This window comes from Eurytemora carolleeae, unplaced genomic scaffold (assembly GCF_000591075.1).
Source record: "Eurytemora carolleeae unplaced genomic scaffold, Eaff_2.0 scaffold1369, whole genome shotgun sequence".
NCBI lineage: Eukaryota > Metazoa > Arthropoda > Copepoda > Calanoida > Temoridae > Eurytemora > Eurytemora carolleeae.
Genome location: NW_019397258.1, coordinates 3,621 through 14,936, shown reverse-complemented (window position 1 = coordinate 14,936; position 11,316 = coordinate 3,621). Strand labels below are relative to the sequence as shown.

At 32.1% G+C, this 11,316-nt stretch overlaps 2 long non-coding RNA genes across 2 annotated transcripts; both read left to right on the top strand.

The window, feature by feature from the left end:
* Window positions 1–6,117: 6,117 nt before the first annotated feature.
* Window positions 6,118–7,733, top strand: LOC111713078 (uncharacterized). The gene is made up of 3 exons (XR_002767597.1): window positions 6,118–6,193; window positions 6,433–6,544; window positions 7,660–7,733. It is a non-coding gene; the product is annotated as an uncharacterized LOC111713078 (long non-coding RNA).
* Window positions 7,734–9,049: 1,316 nt separating this feature from the next.
* LOC111713081 (uncharacterized) lies at window positions 9,050–11,024 on the top strand. The gene is made up of 3 exons (XR_002767598.1): window positions 9,050–9,164; window positions 9,637–9,692; window positions 10,952–11,024. It is a non-coding gene; the product is annotated as an uncharacterized LOC111713081 (long non-coding RNA).
* Window positions 11,025–11,316: the final 292 nt, after the last annotated feature.

Below are 11,316 nucleotides of genomic sequence, written 5' to 3'. Positions count from 1 at the left end.
CTTGGACCCTCCCCCCTCTTCAGTTTTCAAGACTCCCCGCCCCCGGGATTAGAAATTTTGAGTTTGTTCCAAAGGCTCAATTACTTTTATAATATCTATATCTTTGCTATCTGGTGGTGTAAACTGTAAATATCTGATTGTTTGAAGTAACAACTTCATTGTTTGAAATATAAAAGCCTGAAAATGTTGAGTTGCAAAGATTTTGAGATTAGAAAAACTTAGTTTGTGGCAAAAATTTTATCATACAGTTTCCTTATTTATAATTTATACTTTTCTTCAATCTTATCATAGAATTAAGCCTTTAATTCCTAATATCTCGTCAACTTGAAGAAAACTTGCAGTTATGTGAGCTAACTTTACAACATATAAAATCCTACCTTGATAAGTTCATTTTACAAACCAAACTTTAATTAAATATATCTTAAAGCTCTCAACTGAGGAAATAAGGTACATCTTTTCTACATACTGTGATTAGCAGAAAACTGTGAAATAGAAAGACGACTTTTAGAATAAAATTAGAACTTTAAAAAGTCCAAGGAGCATGAGACAAAGCAAGTGTGAAGTGTAAACAGACCTATTTCACCAAATATAATTATTTTATAATTGTTAATTAAATCTATTTGCTTTGTAACAACATCAATTCACTTCAGTATTGCTGTAAAGCCGTAAAACCTCCAAAAATCCTACAACTAAACCAGGATATATTAAGCCTATTTGACCAAACCTGGAATTTTGCTTTTAAAATTCAGACTGGAGAAACCCTTGCTCAGCATGGTTTAGAATCTAGTTTATCAGGGTTCAGGATAAAGCTTACACTAGATCAACAATATCATGGTTTAAACTCAGCTTGGTTTAGAATCTAGTTTATCAGGGTTCAGGATTAAGCTTACACTAGAACAACAATATCCTGGTTAAGGCTCAGCATGGTTTAGAATCTAGTTTATCAGGGTTCAGGATTAAGCTTACACTAGAACAACAATATCCTGGTTTAGACTAAGCATGGTTTAGAATCTAGTTTATCAGGATTCAGGATTAAGCTTACACTAGCACAATATCATGGTTTAGGCTCAGCATGGTTTAGAATCTAGTTTATCAGGGTTTCATTAAGCTTACACTAGAGCAACAATATCATGCACTCTTAATTAAATCTCAAAATAGTGAAGTAAGGACAAAAAGTCGCTTAATAAACGATTTTTAGTTGCATTTTAAACGATTTTAAATCGTGATTTGTGAAGTAAATAAAACTTCATAATAGACGACTAAAAGTCGCCTAATTTGCATTTTTAAATCGTCTATAAACTCAAATTCGAAATTAAGGACAAAAATTTGTTAATTAAGCAATTTTTAGTTGCATTTTAAACGATTTTAAATCGCCAATTTTGAATTAGAAATAACTTCATTTTAGACGACTGAAAGTCACCTAATAAGCGATTAATAATCGTATATTTTCAGGCAGGTAGCCAAAAACTCAAACCAGAATATGAATCAGCTGATAGTTAGCATTCTTGCTCATTGCTGTCTCTCATTTAACATTTAGTTAGTTAACCTGTTCATTTCTAATTATGACAAATTGTGATCTATGTGAATTTTTGAAAAAAAACAGAAGCTGTCTCAGAAATCAGTGGGAAATCAAGATTTAAAGTTTACAGATTTGTTCTTTTTTTCAAATTATTTGTTAAACGTTCCAAATAGTTTGCTAAACAGTTCATATTCAAAAAACTAATCTTCAAATCAAACAGCAAACAACATATTATGTCGGAAACTATTGGATGAAACGATTGAGAAGCTCAGGATCGGGAGAATTTTTCCTGAGGGTGGGGAGCTTATCCTTAACCATATAAATTATTATTTTTTATTTTTTATTATTTTAAGGTTAAGTTAGGTTAGGATTGATTTGATTTGATTAGGTTAGGTTAAGACAATTTCTGGGCCGAGCACTGCGGCTAGGACATGCTATAGTTTTGGGATAAAAATAAGCAAAAAAAATAAAACAAATAATTTGAAAATTATTTCTTGTTAAAAAAATTCAGTAAATCTTATAGAAATGACCTGGATCCAGATCCGGATTTGGATACGGATCCATTTTTTCCAGTGCAGATTCAGGATCCAGATCTGCATCAAAATTAAATGGATCTTAAGCACTTGGTTATCATAGAATATTTGTGTTAAGGATCCATTTAATTTTCATGACGATCCGGATCCGGATTCTAGATCCGCACTGGAAAAAAATCGATCTGGATCCCAGTCATATCTTCAAGACTTACTGAATTTTTTACCGAAGCAGAATTTCTAAGTTTTTGTCTTATTTTTTTCGCTTATTTTTATGCTTAAACTTGATGACGCGTTAAGAAATCAGGAAATTTTTATAATCTCTTTTTTTTCAATAGTTCAGATTTGGGTTTTAGGAGTAAAAAAGTTGTTTTTTTGCAGTTTTTGGTTGATATTTTACCCCTTGGATCCGGATCCACATGGATACACATATTTTTGAGAATCTGGAGCCGGATCCAGGAAGCCAAAATCTTGCGGATCCAACGGATCCGCATCCGGATCCTAAGCACTGAATTGATAACATTTGTAATAAAAGCCCCAGGATTTATTTTTCCTTTTTATCCTGACAAGTTATAAGGACACTTAAAAATGGAACCGAGGTTCTATCACAAACTCTGATTTTCTAAACCCTATATTTTTGCAATCCCATGCCGTAGACTTTAGATATTTCACCAGTGCTTAGGATCCGTTGGATCCGCAAGGTTTTGGCTTCCTGGATCCGGATCCGCAAAAATATGCGGATCCACGGATCCGGATCCAAGGGGTAAAATATCAACCAAAAACTGCAAAAAACCCTTTTTTACTCCCGAAACCAAAATCTGAACTTTTGAAAAAAAGAGATTATAAAAATTTCCTCATTTCTGAATGGTTCATCTCGTTCATCAAGTAAATAAAAATATGCGAAAAAAATGAAACAAAAAATTTGAAAATTATTTTTTGTTAAAAAGATTCCGTAAATCTTATAGAAATATCCTGGATCCAGATCCAGATCCATTTTTTCCCAGTGCGGATCCAGGATCCGGATCCGGATCCACATCCGCATCAAAATTAAATGGATCCTAAGCACTGTATTTCACACAATGAATTCTGTTAGATCAATAATTCTAAGCCGAGATGTCAGAGGTTTCATCCTTAGTTTACAAAGATATATGGTTTAGTTGTGCTAAGAACTTTTAAAGAGTGTAACAAAGATATCCGTATCAATATTATTAAAAAAATTGACTAGTTATGCTTTAGGACTGGATTCACATCATTATTATATATCTTTCAAATTTTTAAATAACTTTTAAACAAAAAAGTTTGAGAAATTAAGCAACATACTGTACAATTTGTAATGTACTGTAAACGATTTTAGTGTTGCTACTTTCAAATTTTTCAATAACTTTTTAACTAAAAAGTTTGAGAAATTAAACAACATACTGTACAATTCTTTATGAACTGTAAAGTGTACTGTAAAGTGATTTTTTTTGTTAAATATAAACAATTTTTTGTTGAAAATAAGCAAATTTTTTGTTGAATATCAGAGATTTTTTTGTTAAATTTAAACGATTTTTTTTTTAAATAGGCGATTTCACTAAAAATAAGCGTTTTTTGTGTTAAAAATAAGCGATTTTTTCTTGAGAATAAACGATTTTGTGTCGCTTATTTGGCAGTCACCAATTTCTTCTGCAATATAAGCGATTTTTTTGTTGAAAAAAAGCAATTTTTTATTTTAAAATAAGTGATTTATGTGAAGCGATTTTTTGTCGCTAATCAGGTGCCATCCAACTTTTTAACCCGATTAGGCGACTTTTTATCGCTTAATCTAGTTTATCAGGGTTCAGGATTAAGCTTACACTATAACAACAATATCATGATTTAGACTCAGCAGGGTTTAGAATCTAGTTTATCAGGGTTCAGGATTAAGCTTACACTAGAACAACAATATCATGGTTTAGACTCAGCATGGTTTAGAATCTAGTTTATCAGGGTTCAGGATTAACCTTACACTAGAACAATATCATGGTTTAGACTCAGCATGGTTTAGAATCTAGTTTATCAGGGTTCAGGATTAAGCTTACAATAGAACAACAATATCATGGTTTAGGCTCAACATGGTTTAGAATCTAGTTTACCAGGGTTAATTCAGGTTTAACCTTACACTAGAACAACAATTTTCATTCTTAGTCCGAGCAACAACCTTTATTCTTAGTCAATCTTTACTCTTAGTCTGAATCACAATATTCATTTTTAGTATTAATTAATTAATTAATGGTTAGAGTTAATGTTTATGAGCCCACAGTGTTTCTATCTGCCAGACTTTCCTATGCTTTTTAGTAAAAGGATAAATAAGGTTTGATAGACTTAGCCGTAAATTACCCAGGAGAAATTCTGCGCCTATACATTTTTCGAAATGTGTAATCTATAAGCAACAACAAGAATCATATTAGATTTTCTTATTTTATGTATTCAAGTGTTAGCTTATTCAGAGGCCATTAAATTAAAGAAATTTAAACTGCTGAATCTTAAAGCCAATTCCAATTGAGTGCCGGCTAGAATTTTAAAACACGGAATACAATTTCAAGAAGAATCATAAATTACACCTTAGTGCATTCTTGCGATCGTTCTATTTCTCAGATTCGAAGGTATTATTGGGTAGTCCAGGCTGGAGAGTACGACTGAATGCATATACAGTACATGTTGTTAGATTGGAGTGGATCTTCGTTCAAGAAAATAACCTGCTAATTAAAGGATTAGTTTAGTAATCCTGTACTCTGCTTATAAACTAAATTGAGATAGATAGATACATATTGTTTTTTTTGATATTGTTAACCAGACCTTTTACTTTGACATTTTTAACAATCATGAAAGCCTATATGAAATATGCATGATCTTTAGGAAATATACTGACCAATTCATATCAAATAAAGGTCAGACCAATTTTTTCCATGTATGTCAGTACATACCTAGCAGGGGTTGGGCATAACAGTTTCTTTTTTTATTTAGTCATTTTTTATATTCTTGATTTTTCTGCTTTTGTCTGATTTGTATTTTCTGCTGAAAAGGGCAGCTTATTCAAAACAACCAGTAATGGTTAGAGAGGTCCTGGCTGAAATAAACTGTAAAGATTGTGCCTTATACGTGTAATTTACATTGTCAAAGTATTACTTTTACAGTCCCTGTAATGATTCTAGCTTATATTCTTTACAATATATTAGAAGATGATACTACTGCAGCTGATGATAATACCGATCTTAATCTCGTCTGTCACCATGACCATGGGGCAGGTCCTCAAGGGGTTTCATAATAATAATAAATTAGTTCCATTCAAATTTTCAAATACTATCTTTTTTCAGGAAAACAAACCTATCATCGTTTTTTGTTTAGTTTTTTAGTTTTAACTCTCATTTGCTCTGAAAACAAAGGTTCGTTAGTTTTGATAAAGTTTGATAAAAATGATAATAATAACAAATAAAATCATAAATTTTTTTTTGATAATGTTAAAAGATGTCACAAATATTATGTCAAATGAATTCAGCACTTTTTTAGATGGAAATCAACGTTAGCTTCCCCTAGAGAAACTCAGAGAAACATGACAGTTAAGAGATGATTTGAAGATCGTCTTTGATCTTTCAAATAACTCGCGGCATTTACAAAATTTGTCTCCATTTTTTCTTTTTGAATATTACCGGAGATCTTGAATCTTAAATCTGGTTCCTGGATTCAAGCTTAATGAATTTGTCCTAGGTGGCTGAACTGCCTATACCGCCGGTTCAAGTCCTGTATGCCGAGTCAATCAGGGTTCAGTCCTGTGATTGTTGCCAATTCTGAACCAATAGAAATAGTATGGCAGTAAAATCTATCTTTCTATCTATTTCATTATCCAATTAGAGATAAATCCTTATATCGGCGCTATCAGTAAATGGAAATATTTACTTCTACTGAAACTATAGTGGGTTTAAGTCCTGAAACACCAATTTAAAGTTAAAGAGGATTTTAATCGGTAATTTATGATTTGAATCGACGGAGTGCAGTTCAGCTACGTCTTCAATTCATAATATTCAGTCCCTGGATTATGCTAATTTCTTCTATTTAGATTGAAGATATATTTGGACCTGAAAACGGATATGCTACGAAAACTACAGAAATACCAATCCCTGATCAGGTCCGCGGGGGGGGGGTCACAATTAACATCATAATATCTTCACGTGCAATGTGCAGGATAAAAACAAGAAATGTGTAAAGATACAGGGGTAATCATACATAGTGAGACTTCAAAGACAACAGTACAGTCTTTTTAGAGAGAGCTGCATGGTTTCCTAGTTCTCAATATTCAAACGTGCTTTATTCTTAATGAGCGAACAAATTGTGAACAATCCCTTTTATTTTAATATTTGTGTTTAGATGAGTTTCTGTTTGCGGAGCTTTGCTGAGTTTGATAGATATAGCGATCAAATCCCTATCATAGAGTTCTATCGATTGAATGACACTCAGGATCTGTGGATATCTCTCATGTGTCAGTATCTTTATGTTCTTTCACGTTAAGCTAAACTAAATTGAGAATAAAATCTTGCATGTTTTAATCATATAACTCTTACACCGAATACTTCCATCGTCTCAAAACTGGAATGCCTCGTAAGGACTCCTGAGCCTGCGATTTAAAAAATTCGGGAAAATACGGCTAGGGTCTAAGCTGTCGTTGGGCCTTCTTGAGCTTTCTCATTCAAGCTGAATCTTATTTTCCACAGATTTGAGTTTAAAAAAAAACCGGTTTAATATTCTATTTGGCGGATTTTCATGGTAGGAATTGACGCATTCCGGGTTTTTTTGAGAACAATACTCAATATTGAGCCTTATTCTCCACTAAACCAACCAAGGTTGGTTTTATTTTCATTCGGCCTAACTCTCCTTAAGTCGAGCCGAAGATTTTGCTTTTGTCAATCACGGGACACAAGCTATCGTCACAGTTGGGTCGAAGATTGGGGCTTAAAGTCGGGTTTAAGGAATTACGACTCGAGTCGAAGTTCTTAAATAGGCAGTTTAGCTTGATTTCTCCCTCTAATAGGAAGTTGAGTCAAAACCTCCTTGTTAACCTTCTCTTATGTCAAATTTACTCTGCTTTGAAACATTTATCATTCCTATAAAAGGAAGGAAAAGTCTAGTCCTAAGACAGCGAGGTCATTTCGATTCAGAGTTCCTTAAAAAGGAAGTTGTCGGAAAACGGCCCTTTGTACCTTAGGAATGCACTTATCCTTCCTCATATAGGAATGATAAATGTTTCAAAGCAGAGTAAATGAGTATTATTAAAAATATATTAAAAAACGCACAATTGAATTAGTAAAATAAGCTTGGTAACCCGGATTTGTGACTAAGTTTTCTGTATAAAAAGCCAATCTTGAAACTTTCAAACGCAGCTACTGGGAGCATTTGCCTGGTTCTGCCAAGTTTCTTAATAAAACAAAATTATAAAAATTATGAACAGAAGTCTTTTCCTGTTTGTTTAAATGTCCAGGCATTATTCATGAACCCTTTTGCATTTATTTCGAGTGGTTTTTAATATTAATATTATAATCATTATTATTATTATTATTATGAAATATCTATCAGTATAAAAACTGCTCTCGATTTTAGATCGTTCTGATGGTGTGTCTGGTGGACGAATCTTTATTAACGCATATTACACAGGCCGTTTAAAGGCAAAATTTAAACACTTCCTGTTTAAAATACAGACTTAACCACTGAGCATGAGTTACCCTGATGATGATGATTTTTTTTTCAAAATGTTTTTTTGAAATTCCTCGGGCACTGCAGCTAGTACATAATAATATATATATAGTGAGAACCAGAAAACTGTAGAATAGATAGATGACATAATAGCCATACTTAATTGTACCCAAAGAATTTTAACGTAAAGATAGCAATTTCAGAGGTGTACGCATTTTTAGTACTGCAGTGTACTGTCTCTGGGCGGTAAAGTAAACACAAGACGGATGTCACAGCCGGACATGGAATTCATTTTCACATAAAAAAAAATGAAATATTCTGGTCATAGGATACTTTCATGTAAATAATCAAATGTTCAAATTTAAATGCCTTTATCCTCCTCGGATTCTGGAGGAACACTAATGCATCTATTCTTGTTTACAAACACCGCCCAGAGAGAACTGGTTTCAATATGCACGCGGAGTATACGCAACAGCAATTTACTTTCCTTGTCTTATTACCTTGATAGTATACCAGGCAAATAGTTTAGTAGTAACTTATGAAATCACTTATCAAGAATTGCTGTGTCTCAGGTTAATTTGAATAAAATTTAAAGTTTCTATTCCATTTTGTTCTTGTTCTCACTGTATACGGAACGTATATATTGAAACATATAAATTACTGATAAAAAATTGAACAAATATTTATATAATGATATAACACTTATGGATTGCACTATTACAAAATCTACAGGATGGCCCATATAACAGGGATTAGAGTATTTCCGCCCTTTTATTCGTTTAAAAAGACTATAATGGGCCGTAGTATTTAGTTTTTAATTTTAGAATGGGTCGTTAATTAACTTTTTGTCATCCGATCTTTTGTTATTCGAAAATATATCGGTTAACTTCAGCTAACAAATATTACTTAAGAAATAAAAAAATTCATTTATATAAATCTGAACTGACTTAGATATTTCTTCTGGGATTTTTTAATCATAAACCTAAAAATGGCATCAAATTGGGGCCAAATTGGTTCAGATTTATAAAAATTATTTTTTATTTCTTAAATAACATTTGTTAGCAGAAGTTAACATATAGAGGTTTTCGAATATTCGACTTGGTTTTGCACCAAACGAAAGGATCTAACAATAAAAAGTTATTTAGACGACCCCTTCTGAGGCACATTTTTGAGTCCTTTCAAACGAATGAAAGTGCTAAAAAAGTCCTAATCCCTGTTTTTTTTTGTGCCACTCTGTACTTTATAAATAGAATAAAGAAAGCAGACGACAATTATAATTCTAATGTATTTTAGAACTTTCCGATTTTTGTAAGAAAATGGATTCACATCTGTTTATCTCTGAATATGAATAAGAATTCAGTGATGGTGTACATCAATGGGAAATCAGATTTTGAGAATGAAGCCACTTCAAGGTATATATTTAGACTTATATAAATATGAACCTTTGTCTCTTCAATAATGTAGAAGATTTGAATTTCCCTTAATGTTTCTGTTGTAGAAACCACTATTAATAAAATTATTCTTCAAAGCTAAAAACTTGGATATCTAATTCATTTTTGATCATTTTAAGGGTAATGTTGTAAAGCAGACATGTACTTATAGTTTGGAGGGTCACTTCTGGTTATGTAAATACTACTTTTGTGATCTAAAAAGGCTGGGCAGATACTCCCTTTAAATTCCCTTTATTGTCAATTAAAACAAAACTTATGTTACCACACAAGGCCTTCGCACTTCAAAATTTGCTTATCAAAGAATAGAAAAACCCAGGGAAAAGACTTGGCAACACTTAAATTTCGGCCCTGTCTCAATAGTTGATGCATGATTTTTAAAATTGTGTGGATTGCTTTAAAATATTGAATTATATCTTTCTAATCAATTATTTAGTATCCTTCGTAATCGTCTCTCCAACAATACCCAGCTGCCAATGGTAGTTCGCTTAGGTGAATAAAATTAATAATATATGTATTTGATTGTTACTGACCTGGGAACTTTAGAATGGTGGATATCAGTATTAATGCTTAATCCTTTCTTTTTGCTAATCTCGAGATTATGTTAGTCTAGAGATTAAATATTTAGATCAACAAATTTGATTAAAGGAACGCCAGATTTTTTCGTTTTCATGACTAGAACTTAGAAGGGCCCTTACTTAATTTCTCACACATTTATTTATTAATACATTAGTTAAAATTGGTTACAAAAGAATCTCAAACGTATTATTAAATATTTTTCTTCGCCTATTAATTCACAAAAATGGCCGACAACAAATTCTTGATTTGTTAGAAATTGCGGATTTTTCTCATGGGATAGAATTTATTTACAAGGCTTTCATTGATCAATACAATTTACTAACTATATTCCTGCACTCTCATTGGAGAAAATAATGTGAGGATATCCAAAGAGAGAGAGAAAAAGAGTGGATTAAGGACTAAATTTAAAAGTTTCCACAGTGGATATTCGGATTAAGTAGTTATCCATTCTAAAGTTCCCAGCTCTGAACTTGTTTCATGATCCGAACCATTACTATGATTTACCGGTCTACTGTAATCATACTTTTTATACACATTTACTCGTACCAGCCCGCCTAGTCAACCTAGTGTCTAGTGTCTAGTGCCCGTGGTAAATCAACAGAAAATTTCGGTAACGAGCAACAAAATCACGAAATTCATGAACGGCAAAAAACGATTGCTTTTTGGACATTATTGGGTTTTTCAGTCTGAATATTTCAATTTCAATAAAATATTTCCAAAACACAAAATTTCTGATTTCATTGAAAATGAGATATCTATATATAAATTTGGCTTGTCTGTCTGTTTGTCTGTTTGGGTGTCTGTTTGTTTGTATCCAATAAACGTCAAAACGGCTGAACCGATCGGGCCCAAATTTTTTGTGGGACATCACGTGACCACAGGGAAGGTTAATGATTGATAAAAATTAAAAAAACTTGTTTTAATGGTTTTTTATTTTTGTAAAAAATTTTAAATTCTTGAAAATCCGCGATTTTTTTTTTAAATCCGCAAAATTTTTTCCTTCTTTGTTTTAAAATGTAAACAAAAAGAACATGTTCACAATTTAAATAGAAGATGGGCGCGAGGCGCGCTAAAAACCTAGTACCTCTCAATTTTATAACTTAAATAGATGCATATTTGATTAAAAACTTATAAACATAAATAAAAGAAGGTAATCTTACTAAATGTTTTAGGACATTACTTTTTTGACAATAAGCCTCTGATTGGAATGTTGGCATCTGTCAATGTCTGGGACCGGGTGTTAAGGTAAATCATTTTATTGTAAACTAGCTGAAGTGCCCGGGGTTGGCCGTGGAATTTTCGAAAAACTTTTTTTTTAAATTTATGTCACCCTTTAGGATACTATAAAAATAGGAGTTTATAAGGGGGGGGGGCAAAATTTGAATTGTAAATTCAAAATATTTGGCTTCTAGATGATCAGACATACTTTTTATTGAGCATGGTATTCATTTTACGAAATTGAAGGTTATTGAAAATTTACATCCATTCTTTTTTATTGTAATTTTTCTTTTTGAAATTATTTACTCTGCAAAGTTTG